Source organism: Dama dama, chromosome 30, assembly GCF_033118175.1.
Source record: "Dama dama isolate Ldn47 chromosome 30, ASM3311817v1, whole genome shotgun sequence".
Taxonomy (NCBI): domain Eukaryota; kingdom Metazoa; phylum Chordata; class Mammalia; order Artiodactyla; family Cervidae; genus Dama; species Dama dama.
Window position 1 is genome coordinate 29,556,660 of NC_083710.1, and position 18,987 is coordinate 29,575,646.

At 35.5% G+C, this 18,987-nt stretch overlaps 1 protein-coding gene across 1 annotated transcript in view; it reads right to left on the bottom strand.

Moving 5' to 3' along the window:
- The window catches only part of NBEA (neurobeachin), a 649,896-nt gene that overhangs the window by 233,522 nt on the left and 397,387 nt on the right, over window positions 1-18,987 (bottom strand). The gene's annotated exons all lie outside the window — the stretch shown is intronic.

An 18,987-nucleotide genomic window follows, 5' to 3' on the forward strand; every position in this document is an offset into this window, starting at 1 on the left:
TAATAGCATTAGAGAGCCCAGTTTAAATACAGCTTAACAGTATAAAGTAATGGATTGTTAAATATATCTTTCAATAAACACTTAAGGAAACAAGCAGTACTATTAGAGATCAATGCTGCTTGGAAGGTGAGGAGACTTAAATGGCTTATATGTGTAGTCTTTCATCGGCCCACAGATGATTCTCATTTCTGGAATAAAAGATTGAGGACTGATTACTGAATGCTCCAGAACCTTATCTTTATTTCCTTTGGAGTCTTGGTGATATAAAGCCAGCCCAACAGTGATCTTCTGGGGGCAGCTATCTATATGCAGTTTGTTGCTTGCTTAGTATCTTAATTTGAGAAATTCGAAGCTTGCACCTTTTGGAACAAAGAGGCAAATCCAAAGATTAACAACCAAGAACTCTCTCCTGAGGCCTTTATGGCCATATGTCTACTAGACATCTTCAGCTAGATATTCCTAATTCCACATTTCCCTAAATGAACGAATTATCTCTTGTTCCTTCACCTCCTCCTATTTTGATCAACATACTTCTTTAAGCCACAGACACATGATTCACCCTGTAAGGTGATGGTCTCAGCTATAATTCAAGCCATCATCATTTTGGTTTAGAAGGCCTTGAGAGCCCCCAGCATCCTTCATATTTTTGTCAGAGTATTATTTTATTTCAACACTAATAACTTGAAAATATTTTCCTGCTTAATACTGTTTATTAACTCCTCCAATCAACGACACTCAATGCAAGGCTTACACCCGAAGATAAAATCTAAGCTCCTTAGGATGACTGATTAAGGCCTTTCATCCTCTCATTATCAGTTTTGTTTTACCTTTTCTTACTCTCCCATGAGCAATACTGAACCATTTACAGCTTCCAGAATATGTCATGCTTTCTCGGATCTCTTTATCTGTGTTAAAAGCATTCCCTCAATAAGGTATGTTCTCTCTTTCCTCCTTTGCTTGGCTAATTCCTACTTGGCCTGCAAAACTCACCTCTTTTGGGTGCCTTTCCTATAACGCGAACTTTCACAGTCTACATAGAACTCAACCACACTGAGTGGCTGCTCGCCATTATGAGTATGTCTTCTCCTCTGGGCTGTAGCTTCATTCTGCAGCATCAGTGCCTGGTACTAAGCACGTGTGCCACAAACACTTGCTGAACTGAAGTTCAAGTCTACACATCCCGAGTTCCCCTCTCTGAATTCTTTAGGTAGGTCTGTGTGCTCTTTCCCTATACATCCATCATATCTCATGAGTCCTGCTACTACAATAGTTACATGTATTATAATTGGTTGTGTGCTTGTTATCTCTACAGAGCCTGGAAGCTCCTTCCTTGATGACGAGAAACATCCTTCTTTCTTGGTATGCCCAGTTCTCAGCACACTCCCTAGGGCAGAGCAAGTCCTTACAAATACTGAATAAATGAATAATAGTTACCTCTGGATATCTCTTAACCTGAAAATCCCAGGATGTCTCAGATATTCTTGGTGAACTGACTTCAGTTTGAGAGATAATTGAAGAATCTTATGTATTAACACAAAAGGGAACTTGGTTCTTAACAAGAAATAGTCGATAACCTCCTTTATGCATGCATGAGTCAGCTTGATAAAATAAGTTTTTGCTTATATCACAACCATCTGTATTCTGCTTTGTCTTTAAAAAACAAGGCTTTACATTACTCTTGTGTTATTAAAATTAAAATCTACCAATAAACAAATTGCAGTTAAAGGAATGTGAGCTCTCAAATGGACATTAAGCTTTCAATGTTACTCTCTCTAGTTTTAAAGCAGCAAAACAACTGTGTGTTTAAAAGATATGTAGTAAATGAATTCATGCCAACACACCAGAACTTATCTTCCCTGTTGAAGTATTATCAGTTTTCAGTTCGGTAAACTTCCCAATTTTATGGTACTGCACCAAACATTTATCTAAATTAATGTGTATGAGATCCAAAGGTGCTTTTCAATCACAATATCCTTTATGAATTAGACTTTCATTTATCAAAATTACAGGCAAAAAGAGGTAAGGTCTCAAAGGGCTGTCTCATTACAAGGCTTATAAACACTGTCCTTAGGAAGAATTGGTTTAACACCCAACAAATCAAAATCTGATTGGGAAGGGAATTTATCTGAGATCATCTATCTTCAGAAGACATGTTGGACTGAGAGCACCTCTTGGCCTCTTTAGCCATTCATCAAGAAATTAATGAGCAGGTCCAACAAACCACCAGAAAGCCTTAGATTCGAAAATGTGAATTATGTGTAAACCTGGACAGGATAGACATATATGCTTATTTTCCAAGAAAACATTAAAATGTCATAACATTTGAAAGGTTTCAGAATAAAAAAATCCCATCAAATTATAGATTCAAGAAGCCAAATCCAAAATTATACTTAAAATATTTTCCATATCATATTACAAATAACAAATGCAGGAAACTATCCTATCACATTAGATTTCTTAGTATGTAAATATGCTTAAAGCTCTGTTTGTGAAAATGTTATCTAATATAGTACATGGCATTACATGAATCTAAATAAAGCTCCTCTCTCATAATATTTTTCTTAATAATAAGGATCCATATGAAACAAAATACATATTAAAAGTGAAGTAACAAGAAAACTAAGATGTTTCAGTTTTAGTACTGTTACTATACTCTAGCATTACTTTTATAATATAATAATAATTATCATTTAAAAGTTTTATTGTTATCTTAAACAAGTATAAGTTAAAATACAGAAATGAATCAGACACATTAACTTATCTTGATAATATTGAGAGAATATGTCTAACTGGAAAGTCTGGACAATTAAGGCAAATAAATTATTTCATTTGCCCATCATATCTTTTCTATTGATAAACACAAGCAGTCAGTGTACAGAAAAGTACTATTCAGTGGTTTATTTCTGTTTAAGGAATTATTCTATAGTCAACTCTAAAATATCTATACCAATAATGAAAAAAGTAATTTATAATAATAGGTAAGCAATAAATCATGTCTGTTTTGCTAATACACAAAGAAAAGATATAAACTCATAGCAAGCCAATTTTAGTGTAGCATCTTTCTTACCAGTTTTATATTACAGTTATTACTTATTCTGCATTGAGTTTGGAAATGTCTTTAATTTTCATTTATTAAAAATAATACATGGATGTATATATGTATCTATCTACCTACCTACCTACCTATGTACCTACCTATATTATGTATATTTATGCTGTGAGAACCTCTCCTCGATGTTACTTGATCTGCACAATTTAAGTGTATGGTCTGTAACTCATGATCCTCCCCCTGCTTATTTAATCTCACTAATTTGCCAGTTTGACCTCTTCACACCTTGTGTTCCCCAAGAGCTGGAAGCTTTTGTTACCAAACATGCCACACTGTTTCAAACCTTTAAGTATGACATGTGGAGTTTCTCTTACATGGAATTTGCTCACCTGCTCTGTTCTTCAAGATTCAGTTTGATTACTCTCTTCACTGCATACATTTTGTATCTTATATATAGCCCCAATATACCGTTATTTTTGATATTTTTTCTTAAGTTTTTCATTTAGGTGTACTCTTAATTAGATTTTTATTTCCAGTTCAACAAGTGTCAAAAAAGTGGCAATCAATAAATATTTGTTGAGTGAGCACATGAAAATAAATATATAATTTGTATATTAATCATTTTATATGTACAGCACTTCAGTTCAGTTCAGTCGCTCAGTCGTGTCCGACTCTTTGTGACTCCACGGACTGCAGCACGCCAGGCTTCCCTATCTATCATCAAATCCCGGAGCTTGCTCAAACTCATGTCCATCTGAGCTGGTGATGGAGAGTTCTGACAAAACGTGGTCCACTGGAGCAGGGGATGGCAAACCATTTCAGTATTCTTGCCTTGAGAACCCCATAAAGAGTATGAAAAAGTACAGCACTTAAGTTACGTTTCTCTTTACGTCTTTTACAATTTCCTCATACATGAGGAAGGTGAACTATGTGATTTGCAATTCTTTCCTTCTTTTTTCCTGTAAGCATCCATTAAGAACATACTAAAAAAAAAAAAAAATCCAGACCAATCTCCCAACTTCAGTTTCCTAAGTTGCTGGAAGAGGACTAAGTATTTACTAAGTGAACTCTTACAGGATTATTGCAGTGTTAAAATGAGACAATGGATGCTGAAATACTTTTAAATGCGTGAATATTATTTATACAGTGTTAGTCGCTCAGTCGTGTCCAACTCTTTGTGACCCTATGGATCCTCTGTCCATGGGATTCTCCAGGCAAGAATACTGGAGTGGGTTGCCATTTCCTTCTTTAGGAAATCTTTCTGACCCAGGGATCGAACCCACATCTATCACATCTCCCATAATAAGCTCTTAAAATGTTTTGTTAAAATGTTGAGAAAATAAACTAACAAGAGTATTAAAAAAGTTTACTAAGTCCTTAATTTAAAACTGAACAAGAACACAACCAATGCTTTATTGATTACAACACTGCTGCCTAAAGTTTATGCAAAGGGGGAAAAATGCAGGCTCATGTGAGGATCAAAAAACTCAAATAAGCTACCAAATGCATCTTAGGTTTTATGAGCACAATACCCAGCAGATACTGATTATTCAATAATGGTTTCCCTTCCTTCCGTTGGGATTAATCTTCCTGTCACCATGCTGTTGTGATACTCTGTTTATATTCATTACAAGGCAATATGAGCCTTCAGTGCCTCCATTGACCAGATGCTTCCTGAAGACAGCAAGGACAGCATGTAGGCAGGTACCAATAAATGTTTATAGAGTTGAAGAGAGTGTAAATAGCTTACATTAAAAATTGTTTTCCCTCAATAATCATATCATTCACTTAAAGGTATTATTAAATAAAATGATATAAGTATAAATATATTTAAAATTTGTTTTTTATTTTGAATAGAGGCATCTTAAGAATATAAATATTTGTAGTATCTTACATAAGGAAAAAAAAACTGCTTTCTCCATAAAGTTGATATCATAATTTGTTTTACATAATTATCTAGATGATCCATATAATAAATAATTTTCTTCCATCATTGGAAGGAGATGGAAAGAATGGAAATTTCATCTCATTTTAATTTTATCTAAATATAATAATAGGAAATTCTAACATTTTGAAAATGTTAAACATCTTGAAATCAGTTTAAGATGGCATTTATTTTGGGGGAAGAAATTCTTTTCATTATATAGCATTTCACAACATTTTTAGCTTGGAAAATGTGTTTTGACAAAATGGACTAGGACTATTAATGACATATGATACTTTGGCAAATTTTAAAATAGAGGTTATTTTTTCTCATTAAAGTTTAAATCAGAGGAAGAAATACCTTTACAGAATAGTGCTTTTAGTAACTCCAAATGATATTATTTAATTTCCACTTTAAAAGGAAAAGATTTTAAGATAAATATACCTCTCAGCTGATTACATGAGATATGGTGATAATATGCAATAATACATATGAATTAATCTATTACTGAGAAGTTTACAATTTTGAACATTTCAAAAAGATGAAAAAATGCTTTTTGTTGTATTGAGAAAACTATCACTCAAAAATACTTTATGCCAATCTTAATGCGAGATAAAAGCAGCAGATACATACACAGAACAAACTTTACTGTAACAATCATTTACTAAAAAAATAAATAATTCTCTCCATAAATAAAAATTAAATTCTGCCTTTGACTTTATAGTACAAACATAGCATTTCCTTTCTTAAGAAGCATGAATGATGATGACAAAGAAATAAAGATCTGCTGAAGACCAAGGACTGAAAAAATACTCACCTGTACAGAACAGGATTAAAGAAAAAACAGCCTTTGTAACAGAAAAATCCTAATGGTGAAGATTGTTAAAGTGACACTGACTAAAAACACTATTGGAAAGAATGACTGGAAATCTCAGGATCTTTTTTTTTGTCTCCTTTATATCTGATGCTGAGTCAGGAGCCTTGCTTTATCAATACAAAATTATTTTATGAAAGCATGTACTTTCATAAGTGAAACAGACTGTTTCTATTCAAATAGACAGTTCCCATCTGTTGTTTCAAACAGACTTTAAATAAAAAATCTGAAGTTACTGACCACATTTAATAAATACAGATAAAAAAATCTGGACAGTTTAGACTCCTTCCTTAGTTGTGGGTATTTTAGTCTGCATGCACTGGATTTAATCATGGTTCTTACTTCAACTCATTTTTGTTGACAGAGAATATATTTTATAATCAAAATAGATACTATCTATACCACCATAAAACTACCAAGAAACTAGCTTCAAATTTATAATGAGTTTGACTCAGAAATGGTGATCCTTTCCTGAACTAATAGTTGATGCTACTATTTATGGTCCATCTAGCATATCATTGTGTCACATAAAATTAGAGTACAGCATCCTTTGTGCTTTTACTAATGAAATGAGTAACTTGTGCAGACTTTTGATTGTTTTAAACTAGACATAAACCTTATAAGTACGCTGTTCTCTGAAAAGCCCAAAGTAAATATTTCAGTGTCAGGATAAATATGCAGAATTAGCAATATGGGCATTAATTAAGATGGAATGTTCACAGATTATTCTTCCAAGTGGTAAGTTCTTATTCACATTAGTTATGCTTGTAAACGATTTGCTAGACTATAAGAAATAAAAGAAAATGGCTACCTAACATCAACAGTTATTGCTCTGTGGAAAAGGACATCAAGGACACTTGCAAGTAAAAGAATTGGATCAATATTAACGTGATTTTCATTTCATGCTTCCCCAACTCCAGTAAGCTGACAATATACTCTGATTATGTGAACTGCCTCAGAGTAACACAGAAAAGGTTATTAGAGCAAGAGGTGGAAATGGAATGCACTTTTTATATTGACAGGCCTGCTAATAGAGTATACTGATTTTCAAAGACAAGCAGTGCATTTTTACAATTTGGTTCTGACAGCAAAAACGGAATTTCATTTATTCCTAATTCAAAATATTCATATGTAAGCAGTATTTCTTAGAGCAGACCAACAAAGGGGATATTCATAAACAGCATTTTTAAACACAAAGAATGCAATTAAAAAGGTGCAAGAAAATATTGTTGAATTTAAGTGCAGCATGCTAACTTAACAATCTTCTTATGGAGTGAACACAGAAGACTGCTCTATGTTTTTTAAAGGTAATTTGATAAGCCATACTTTATACATGATGATAAATGTAGAATCTCTGTGTTTTAGACTGAATATTATGTGGTAGGATTCTGATTAATCATTAAGTTAGACTGATTTCAAAATATTTTAAATAGGATTTCATTACATTAAAAATCACATGGCACACTTGTGGGGAAAAAACGCTAAAACATATAGAAAATTTGGGCCAGTTTGGGACCCTCTAAATAGCATAAAGAAGACAGATAATGGATTATTCACCTTTGTGACTTCTTGAATAAATAACACAGTGTTTGGTCCCTATATTAAAAAGTATGCTTAGAAAAAGGTCAGCAGGATATAAGTATATCAAAATGGCAAAGGCAGCTATCTTCCCATGGTTGTCTTTGAGTGCCCTTTTCCTCCCTTCTTTAAATTTTTTGAGCATTATCTAGATTTTCTACAATGATCATGTTTATTTTCAGGAAAGAAGGAAGGGAAGATGAAAGGGAGGGGAAAACACACAAAAGAAATTTTTCACTATGAGCCTAGAGGGGTAGATGGCAGATGAGTGGATGAATGGAAAAGTTTTGCAACTCTTGGAATGAAAGAAAAGATGAACTGGACATCTTGAACAGGGGCTGAGAGGATGGGGAGACTTCCTCTGGCAGTGAATGACATTAACCTGGGGAATGAAGCTTGGTGTTTCTTTTTTCAGATCAGTTGCTCAGTCACGTCCAACTCTTTGTGACCCCATGGACCACAGCACCCCAGGCCTCCCTGTCCATCACGAACTCCCAGAGTTTACTCAAATTCATGTCCATTGAGTCCGTGATGCCATCCAACCATCTCATCCTCTGTTGTCCCCTTCTCCTCAAGCCTTCAATCTTTCCCAGCATCACGGTCTTTTCTTTCTTAAGCCTTACATAAAATTCAGTGTGGATATTTTACTTTAAAAATATGAGAAATGGGAGTAAAAGATGTTTTGGATAAATAAGCAACTGGCTCGGAGACATGGAAGTTTTAGTTGCTTCAGCTGTGCCTGACTCTTTGTAACCCCAGGGACTGGAGACCTCCTCCAGGCTCCTCTGTCCATGAAATTCTCCAGGCAAGAATGCTGGAGTTGGTTGCCATTCCCTTCTCCAGGGGATCGTCCTGACACAGGAACTGAATGCACTGCAGATAGATTCTTTAATTTTTAAAAAGGATAGTTAACCCCAATGTTCATCGCAGCACTGTTTATAATAGCCAGGACATGGAAGCAACCTAGATGCCCATCAGCAGATGAATGGATAAGGAAGCTGTGGTACATATACACCATGGAATATTACTCAGCCATTAAAAAGAATTCATTTGAACCAGTCCTAATGAGATGGATGAAGCTGGAGCCCATTATACAGAGTGAAGTAAGCCAGAAAGATAAAGAACATTACAGCATACTGACACATGTATATGGAATTTAGAAAGGTGATAACGATAACCCTATATGCAGAACAGAAAAAGAGACACAGAAACACAGAACAGACTTTTGAACTTTGTGGGAGAATGTGAGGGTGGGATATTTGAAAAGAACAGCATGTATACTATCTATGGTGAAACAGATCACCAGCCCAGGTGGGATGCACGAGACAAGTGCTCGGGCCTGGTGCACTGGGAAGACCCAGAGGAATCGGGTGGAGAGGGAGGTGGGAGGGGGGATCGGGATTGGGAATACATGTAAATCCATGGCTGATTCATATCAATGTATGACAAAACCCACTGGGAAAAAAAAATAATAATAATAAAAATTAAAAAAGAAAAAAGGAGAGAAAAAAAAAAAAAAAAAGTAAAAAAAAAAAAAAAATAAATAAATATATTGCCAAAATCGTAATGCTCAGAAACAAAGAGAAAACTAAAATATATTACATAAAATAAAATCTCTAATCTTTGGGTCAACAGGGAAATTTTGATGCTAATTATAACATATATAGAAATAAAAAATTCAAATTAATACAGCAAAAAAAAAAAAACAGTTCTATTCAATGTATCACTAGAATAATAGATGTACCTTGTTAATTAACCCTAAAAAAAAAAAAATAAAAAAAAAATAAAATAAAAAGGATAGTTAAGAGAGGGTGTTGGTATAGGTTGTCTAATATACTTTTCAAAACACCAAAGATATTTTAAATAATGTTTTTATAAATGACAATGAATGCACAGTCTGTGAATGACTTGTCAGTTCATCTGTACTGAGAAACCTCTGTGGATGATAGACTAGACCAGTGGGCCGAAATTCAGCAGGTTAACTTTAGAGAGGGGAAATGTTCAATGAGACTCTTGCACTTGGAAAAATTTCAAAAGTATCTACAGCAACACACTGTCTAGGAAAAGAATGGTGTTTAGATTGAGATTTTGCACAATCTAAAATTTATTAGTTAAAGCCTTCATGGGTGGGTCAGTGGCAAAGAATCTGCCTGCCAAAGCAGGAGATGCAGGTTTGATTCCTGGGTCAGAAGATCCCCTGGAGAAGGAAATGGCAACTTGCTCCAGTATTCCTGCCTGGGAAATCCCATGGACAGGAAAGCCTGGTGGGCTACAATCCATGGTTGTAAAAGAGTTGGACCGACTTAGCAACTAAACAATAACAAGCATTTATTAGTTAGCATGACACTTAGTTTCTATGCTCTGTCATTTTCCCAAATAAAAATCTTCTTATGCTCTGCTGACAAATTCTTTCACAGTGTAGCTGCAAACAGCCATTTCCCTATCTCCCCCCACACTTTTTTTGTTCCCCAAACAATTCATGTTGTGTTGTGTGGTCCCTTTGTCCATGTTGCCAACATTCTACTTACTGGCTTGGGAAGCTCTCCATTCATCCTTTCAAGTCTAACTAAAATTTATTTATTCAATCAGGCAGCCTTATTCACTGAGTTTGTGTAATATTTTGAATATACTTTGATGAAAATATTTATCATACTCTATTTTAATTATTTGTAAATCTAATTTTGGGGTACATTTTATAAAAGTTAGTCTAAAAATATGGGCAAGAATATGAGCAGTTCCATGCCACTCAGCAATAGATCTATTGATATAACTTTGTCAGCTCCTTATCTTTGGTGACTTTTGACTCACTAGGTGGAAATACAGTACAGGCATAAAAAAACAATTTCAGAATTTGAAAATACCATACTTATAGACCTATTCCATACACTGTCGGCCTTCAATGTGGTTATTGAAAAGGATGAATATATGTGTTAAAATGCTGTATGTATATCTTGAAATAGGAAGGAAAGATTAAGAAAGCCTTCCTCAGCGATCAATGCAAAGAAATAGAGAAAAACAACAGAATGGGAAAGACTAGAGATCTTTTCAAGAAAATTAGAGATACCAAGAGAACATTTCATGCAAAGATGGGCTCAATAAAGGACAGAAATGGTATGGACCTAACAGAAGCAGAAGATATTAAAAAGAGGTGGCAAGAATACACAGAACTGTATAAAAAAGATCTTCACAACCCAGATAACCACGATGGTGTGATCACTCACACTCACCTAGAGCCAGACATCCTGGAATGTGAAGTCAAGTGGGCCTTAGGAAGCATCACTACAAACAAAGCTAGTGGAGGTGATGGAATTCTAGTTGAGCTATTTCAATTCCTAAAAGCTGATGCTGTGTAGTGCTGCACTCAATATGCCAGCAGATGTGGAAAACTCAGCAGTGGCCACAGGACTGGAAAAGGTCAGTTTTCATTCTAATCCCAAAGAAAGGCAATGCCAAAGAATGATCAAACTACTGCACAATTGCACTCATCTCACATGCTAGTAAAGTAATGCCCCAAATTCTGCAAACCAAGCTTCAGCAATACGTGAACCGTGAACTTTCAGATGTTCAAGCTGGTTTTAGAAAAAGCAGAGGAACCAGAGATCAAATTGCCAACATCAGCTGGATTATCAAAAAAGCAAGAGAGTTCCAGAAAAACATCTATTTCTGCTTTATTGACTACGCCAAAGCCTTTGACTGTGTGGATCACAATAAACTGTGGAAAATTCCTCAAGAGATGGGAATACCAGACCACCTGACCCACCTCTTGAGAAATCTGTATGCAGGTTAAGAAGCAACAGTTAGAACTGGACATGGAACAGCAGACTGGTTCCAAATAGGAAAAGGAGTATGTCAAGGCTGTATATTGTCACCCTGCTTATTTAACTTATATGCAGAGTACATCATGAGAAATGCTGGGCTGGAAGAAGCACAAGCTGGAATCAAGATTGCTGGGAGAAATATCAATAACCTCAGAAATGCAGATGACACCACCCTTATGGCAGAAAGTGAAGAACTAAAAAGCCTCTTGATGAAAGTGAAAGAGGAGAGTGAAAAAGTTGGCTTAAAACTCAACATTCAGAAAACTAAGATCAAGGCATCTGGTCTCATCACTTCATGGCAAATAGATGGGGGAACAGTGGAAACAGACTTTATTTTCTTGGGCTCCAAAATCACTGCAGATGGTGACTGCAGCCATGTAATTAAAAGACACTTACTCCCTGGAAGGAAAGTTATGACCAACCTAGACAGCATATTAAAAAGCAGAGATATTACTTTGCCAACAAAGGTCTGTCTAGTCAAGGCTATGGCTGACTATTCCAGTAGTCATGTATGGATGTGAGAATTGGAAAAGCTGAGCGCCAAAGAATTGATGCTTTTGAACTGTGGTGTTGGAGAAGACTCTTGAGAGTCCCTTGGACTGCAAGGGGATCCAACCAGTCCATCCTAAACGAGATCAGTCCTGGGTGTTCACTGGAAGGACTGATGTTGTAACTGAAACTTCAATCCTTTGGCTACCTGATGCAAAGAGCTGACTCTTTTGAAAAGACCCTGATGCTGGGAAAGAGTGAGGACAGGAGGAAAAGGGGACAACAGAGGATGAGATGATTGGATGGCATCACTGACTCAATGGACATGGTTTTGGGTAGACTCCAGGAGTTGGTGATGGATAGGGAGGTCTGTCATGCTGTGGATCATTGGGGTCGCAAAGAGTCAGACACAACTGGGCGACTGAACTGAACTGATACCTTGAAGTAAACAGCAGCAATTAATTACATGAAATTGTATTAATGTGAATGCTTTAAATGAAATGGTTGGAAGATATGATTCCTGCCCTCAACTTTTTTTCTTTTATCTCAGAATATAAAATACCTAAAGTCAAAATACTTTCTGTTAACTTCATCAGGTGAGCTACTGCCAAGTGCAAAATATTGATCCCATTCAAAGAAGTAAGTTAGGCTTTTTTATGCCTCCATGTCTTGGAAATTCCTGTTATTAACTCAGTTGCTTCTGATAAATTCCTAACCTTCTCTCAAGTCAGTTCATAAGCAATTACTTCAGTGAAGCCGATTCCAACCCACTAGCCCCAGAGTCATTCATCTTCCTTCTGCTGCTTTATGAAAGCACCACTTCCCTCTATGAGAACAGCTTATTTCTTTCCACTAGACCAGGGTTTTCACCTTGGTACTAGTGATGTTTTCAGCTGGATTTTGTTGTCCTTTTGATGAACTGTCTGGTGAATGGTTGGGTATTTTAGCAGGATTCTTAGTCTCTACCCTTTAGAAACCAGGAACACAGGCTGACTTCCATCCCTGTTGAGAATCACTACACTAAACTAAGTGCTGTGAGGAGGCAGAAACTGTCTCAGTCTCTGAACCCTGTACTTTGTGCATGCATGGCATGTGGAAGATACCTGATAAATGCTTTCAAATGAATGAAGCTACTTGTTTCCTCGTGAGTCAGTTTAAAGCTTTCCATCTAAAGCTTCAACATAAAAACAGGGGAGTTGTTAAAGCCTTGGTTGACATGAAAATGTTCTTATATGAAAACTTTAAAATGTATTTTATAAATGTATTTTATAAGTCAGCTTTTAAATAATCCACTTTAGTTCTTTTAAGAGACTTATAAAACCATGAGGTAAAGATGAGATTATATTAATATATGCACTGGCATCAAAAAGAGCTAAAAGGTGATTCCATGTATGTCTTTCTCTCACTCATACAAGTTACATCTTTAATTTTTCAATAGATTATTTTAACAATAATCAGATCATCTATTTCATTCAGGTATGAAGATTTAATTAATAATACACCAACTAAAATGAACTTATCAATGAACAATTACAAGATGTCTGCTAGAGACAATATGGTACAAACAATCGAGTCCACTAGGTTAAAAACTCAAATAATCTTTTCCAACTATTCTAAGTGTAAACTCTTCAAAAATTGAAGTCAGAAAAAAAAAATGAAGTCAGATAATTTGAAGTTCCTGTCTCAACAACCGTATGTGGCTGCATTAGTATTTTTTTTTTTTTTTATTCTCAGTGCTTTTCTTGTTTCTTGATGACTGCAAGTAGCACTTTACAATAGTCATGCATATACCATCAAAACTAATTTAATTCCAGATTTATTACAGAGCTGCTTTTTATTCATCAAGGTCATATCATGATGGCTTCACAAGCTTGGATAAACCAGGTGTTAAGCAGACACATCGCTGAGGAGCCTAAGGATGTTCTCATTTGCAGTTCTCAGCATATCTTATTATTTATTGCCAAGGAAATGACTGATTAACTTTGTCATCTTTGCTCCATGTTTTTTTTTTCCTCTGGATAAAGCAGCCTGCCCTCCTCTGCGATGCCTGATCAGACCTATTTAGGATGACGTCTTTGATCACAGACATGGGGGAGTCTGAGATCTTAAGCTTTGATGAAACACTGTTCCACTATAATTTCATGGAAGGGAAACAGAGTCCAAAATGATAACTGACAATCAACAAGACAACCAAACTTATTAAGATTTTAGCTATTTTTTGACAGCATAATCTTTCAGTGCCAGAATCTGTCTAGTTTAGGCTTTATTTTAATATACAAGCAATACATAGAACACTCCTATTTCAATCATTTGCTTACTAGCTAATTTGCCCTGATGAAGAAAGTCTAGCAGATCAAAAGATGAATTTATAGTTTAAAATATTTTCCTTATATTGTTCCATTGCTATGGTCTGCAAAATTCCTGGTAATCAATTAAATTTGCACTTGAATGAGATTTTAGTATTAGAAAATACTGAAATAGCACATTGAGTACATATGAAATTAGAACATTAAACACCAGGAAAAAAATTACATGCCTCTAGGTTTTTATTAATCACATTCCAACACCAGAGGCTGGAAGTATATCAAATCACACCAAATCTTTTGCACATGACAACCTCATAAATTATTCAACTCATTAGTATTACTAAGAAGCATGAAAAACTCCATCAGTGCTAAGGATGTTTTCCAACTGAAAAAGGTCAACCAAAAGTTTTAATAATGAAATGGAAGAGAACACTTTTCAAAGTAAATATGAAATAATTCTCCTTTATGTCTCTTTGAAAATATATCCAATTCTGATTATTTGTTCATTTAAAAGAAAGTATTGCTAATGTATTTGTTTTGTGGCTCCAAATAAATTACCTAAAAATAATGTCAGGAAATTTAAATTGCAACTGTTTCTGCCCAGCACACGAAAGTTTAACTATAATTTAATCTAAAATGTCTGAATTGAAGGAAAACTCTAGTGATTCAAAACATTTATTAAAACATTAGCTCTGCAAATTCAGTTTCACTTCTATTATATTAATATAGGCTCACATTCTTGAAACATAGTGTACAACATGAACAGAGAGACATGACCAGTGATCAATCTCAGGGACTGCTTTGATGGCCATGTAAATATTCCCTGTTTAAATAATTTTAGGTTATTCTTTCAGCTTGTACAACTTGGTTAACATTCTAAAAACTTAGATCACTGATTCAAATACTTCTAGCCATACTTAACATTCCAGTCATAAAATATTCTTTTGTTCCTAAAATAATTTTGTTGCCACAATGTAGAGGAACAGAAAAAACAAAACTGACTATAGATTATAGCAGTTTCTCTGTGCATTTAATGTTTAACTTTCAAGACACAATTTGAAATACTGCAATTATTTAATACAGAAGAAGAAATAATTGAATTTCAACTTGTTCTAGAAGCTCTCTCAAAATTCATAGGTTTGTACTATATTTATACCCTTCATCTATGTCTACACAAACCAAAACATTAAATCATTTGGATGTTAGTCTACACACTGCCAGACTTTTAGGTACTTAAAACACATTTAAATGTTTAATGGCAGGCAGAATGGCCAGATGATGGTCTGAGTTTTGTTAGCTTTTATGAATGTTCTGGAAAAATGTGAATACAAAAGCTTTCTCTAAAATATACAAAATATGTTTTCAATTAAGTCTTTCAACATCTATTTTCATTGAATGAAGTGCTTTGTAATAATTACTGACATTTACTTCCTATTTCTTCTGAAGAAATACTTTATACATAGGTTAGAAGGCACAAAAGTGTTTGGGAGAAGATACAGCACTATGTTCCTGGCCATCTGTAATTCCTCTTTCTACTTCTAGGTACAGATCACTCCAGGAAGAACTTTTCACTCACCTCTTCACATCCTCCATACTTCACCTTACTCCCTACCCTCTACCCACTTCCTGAAGTCCTCTGATGTGAAGTTGAAGAGGAGTGTTCTAGAACTGTTTCTGGAAGTAGAATTGTTTGAGTTCTTTTTTGTCTTGTACTATCCATCCTAGGGGCTTCCCAGGTGGCTCAGCGGTAAAAGAGTCTGCCTGCAATGCAGGAAATGCAGGAACCATGGGTTCAATCCCTGGGTTGGGAAGATCCCACGAATTCAATGCCTGGAGAAAGCCATGGACAGAGAGCCTGGTGCGCTACAGTCCATGGGGTCACAAAGAGCTGGACACGACTGAAGCGACTGACCACAGTATAGCGCACTCTACCTTAACTCCAGGAATGACCCCAAAGTAAACCTGGCCTGGGTACCATGTAGATGTCCTGAGTGCTTTACGGCATACATGTGGTCTTTGTTCTAAATATGCATAAAATAAAAACATACCCTACTTTCCTTTTATCAAAGAATCCAACTCAGGAGGGATAACAGGTTCTGAATATTGCCAATGATCTACTATTCAAAATTCATCAACAACTGTGTTATGCTTCAGTCACGTCTGACTCTCTGCGACACTATGGGCTGTAGCCCACCAGGTTCCTCTGTCCATGGGATTCTCCAGGCAAGAACACTGGAGTAGGTTGCCAGGCCCTCCTCCAGGAGATTTCCTGTCCCAGGGATCGAACCTGCGTCTCTTATGTCTCCTGCATTGGCCAGGAGGTTCTTTACAACTAGCACCACCTGGGAAGCCCTCATAAATCACTATATATTTTAAGACACATTTATACTACACAAATGTTTGCTATCACCTATATCTTTCACCTATTTAAAAATCAGAATTTTATATTTTAGTTTAGATACATTAATAATGGGTACTATATTACTAAAATACATGACAGTCAATCTTAAAAAGCTGTTAATAAAAAAATAAGTTTGTTGAGCATGAAAAGATGCTCAACATCACTCATTATCAGAGAAATGCAAATCAAAACCACAATGAGGTACCATTACACGCCAGTCAGGATGGCTGCTATCCAAAAGTCTACAAGCAATAAATGCTGGAGAGGGTGTGGAGAAAAGGGAACCCTCTTACACTGTTGGTGGGAATGCAAACTAGTACAGCCGCTATGGAAAACAGTGTGGAGATTTCTTAAAAAACTGGAAATAGAACTGCCATATGACCCAGCAATCCCACTTCTGGGCATACACACTGAGGAAACCAGATCTGAAAGAGACACGTGCACCCCAATGTTCATCGCAGCACTGTTTATAATAGCCAGGACATGGAAGCAACCTAGATGCCCATCAGCAGATGAATGGATAAGGAAGCTGTGGTACATATACACCATGGAATATTACTCAGCCATTAAAAAGAATTCATTTGAACCAGTCCTAATGAGATGGATGAAGCTGGAGCCCATTATACAGAGTGAAGTAAGCCAGAAAGATAAAGAACATTACAGCATACTGACACATGTATATGGAATTTAGAAAGGTGATAACGATAACCCTATATGCAGAACAGAAAAAGAGACACAGAAACACAGAACAGACTTTTGAACTTTGTGGGAGAATGTGAGGGTGGGATATTTGAAAAGAACAGCATGTATACTATCTATGGTGAAACAGATCACCAGCCCAGGTGGGATGCACGAGACAAGTGCTCGGGCCTGGTGCACTGGGAAGACCCAGAGGAATCGGGTGGAGAGGGAGGTGGGAGGGGGGATCGGGATTGGGAATACATGTAAATCCATGGCTGATTCATATCAATGTATGACAAAACCCACTGGGAAAAAAAAATAATAATAATAAAAATTAAAAAAGAAAAAAAGAAAAAAAAAAAAAAAAAACAAAGGGAGATGATATCCAACGGACTGTTTTCTGTGAAATGAGTTACCCTAATGATATTTTGATGACTACAATTTGTTAATACTTTCTGATAACTGAGTTTATCAATGAAAGCAAAATATATCAGATTAGTGAAAAAAATAAAATTGAATTTTTTAAAGCAAAAAAAAAAAAAAAATAAGTTTGTTTCTGATAAGGTTTGACACTGGTTTAGCAAAAAAGAGACATTTTACAAATTGAATATACTCAATAAGGCATCCATTTTTATAGAGAAGCAAAAGAAATATTTTTCTAACACCCTTTCTACAAGCAACCTGTAAAATGACAAAAGTGGTATAAAGTGAATCCTATACAAATGTGGTATTGGCAACTCAGTGTCACTAATAATATCACGCCAGCCCAACCTCTAATACAAATTGTTTTTAGATGTTTCTAATTTCAAATGAGATGAATTCAACATGAATTGATGAAAATGCCTAAATGGATGTATATAAAATGGAAGTTTTAAAAATTTTAAGTTCATATTATAAAGCATGCCACTTTAAGTAGATATTTTTAAGAATTTCTTTTGTAGGACATAAAGGTAACAACTCATTTTAAGTTGGTGTTAAATCCTTAGGTATCAGAATCCTCAGGTGATTTTTTTTTTGAGTTGATTAAAGAAATCACCTACAGTACAAGTCAACTATTTTATATATATGTGTGTGTGTGTGTGTGTGTGTGTGTGTGTGTGTATATATATATATATATATATATATATTTTAGCACTGTCTCTCCTGTAGTTACTTTTACTGTATAGTATTATTTTAGGTATAATAGTTTTGGGGCTTACCTGGTGACTCAGACTGTAAAGAATCTGCCTGCAGTCCAGGAGACTGGGGTTCAATCTCTGGGTCAGGAAGGTCCCCTGGAGAAGGGAATGGCTACCCACTCCAGTATTCTTGCCTGGAGAATTCCATGGACAGAGGAGCCTGGAATCCTCACATATTTATTTATGTTGTGATCCTTGGTAAATTATATCAATTCACAGACTATTTATACAGTAAATTTTCAAAGCTGTGTACATTTTCTTTCTATTAATGTTACATATTTTCTCTATTTAATCTATCAGAACATGAATGGCATCCTCTGCTACATATTATTATGGTAAATTTTAAAACACATGGCTCACTATCATATGTTGGTGTTGTTTTGTCACTAAGTAATGTTCAACTCTTTTGTGACCCCACAAACTGTAGCCCACCAGGCTTCTCTGGCCATGGGATTTTCCAGGCAAGAATACTGGAGTGAGTTGGCATCTCCCACTCCAGGGGATCTTCCTGAACCAGGGGCAGAATCCTCCTCTTTACCACTGAGCCACTGGGAAGCCCCATGGCTCACTTATTACTCTCAAATAAAAAAATAAAAACAAAATCAAGTGACTGTGAGAATAAAAGTAGTTAATAACAAAAATATATGGACAGTATTCAATTATGGTATTTTATGAGGGCATGTTTATAA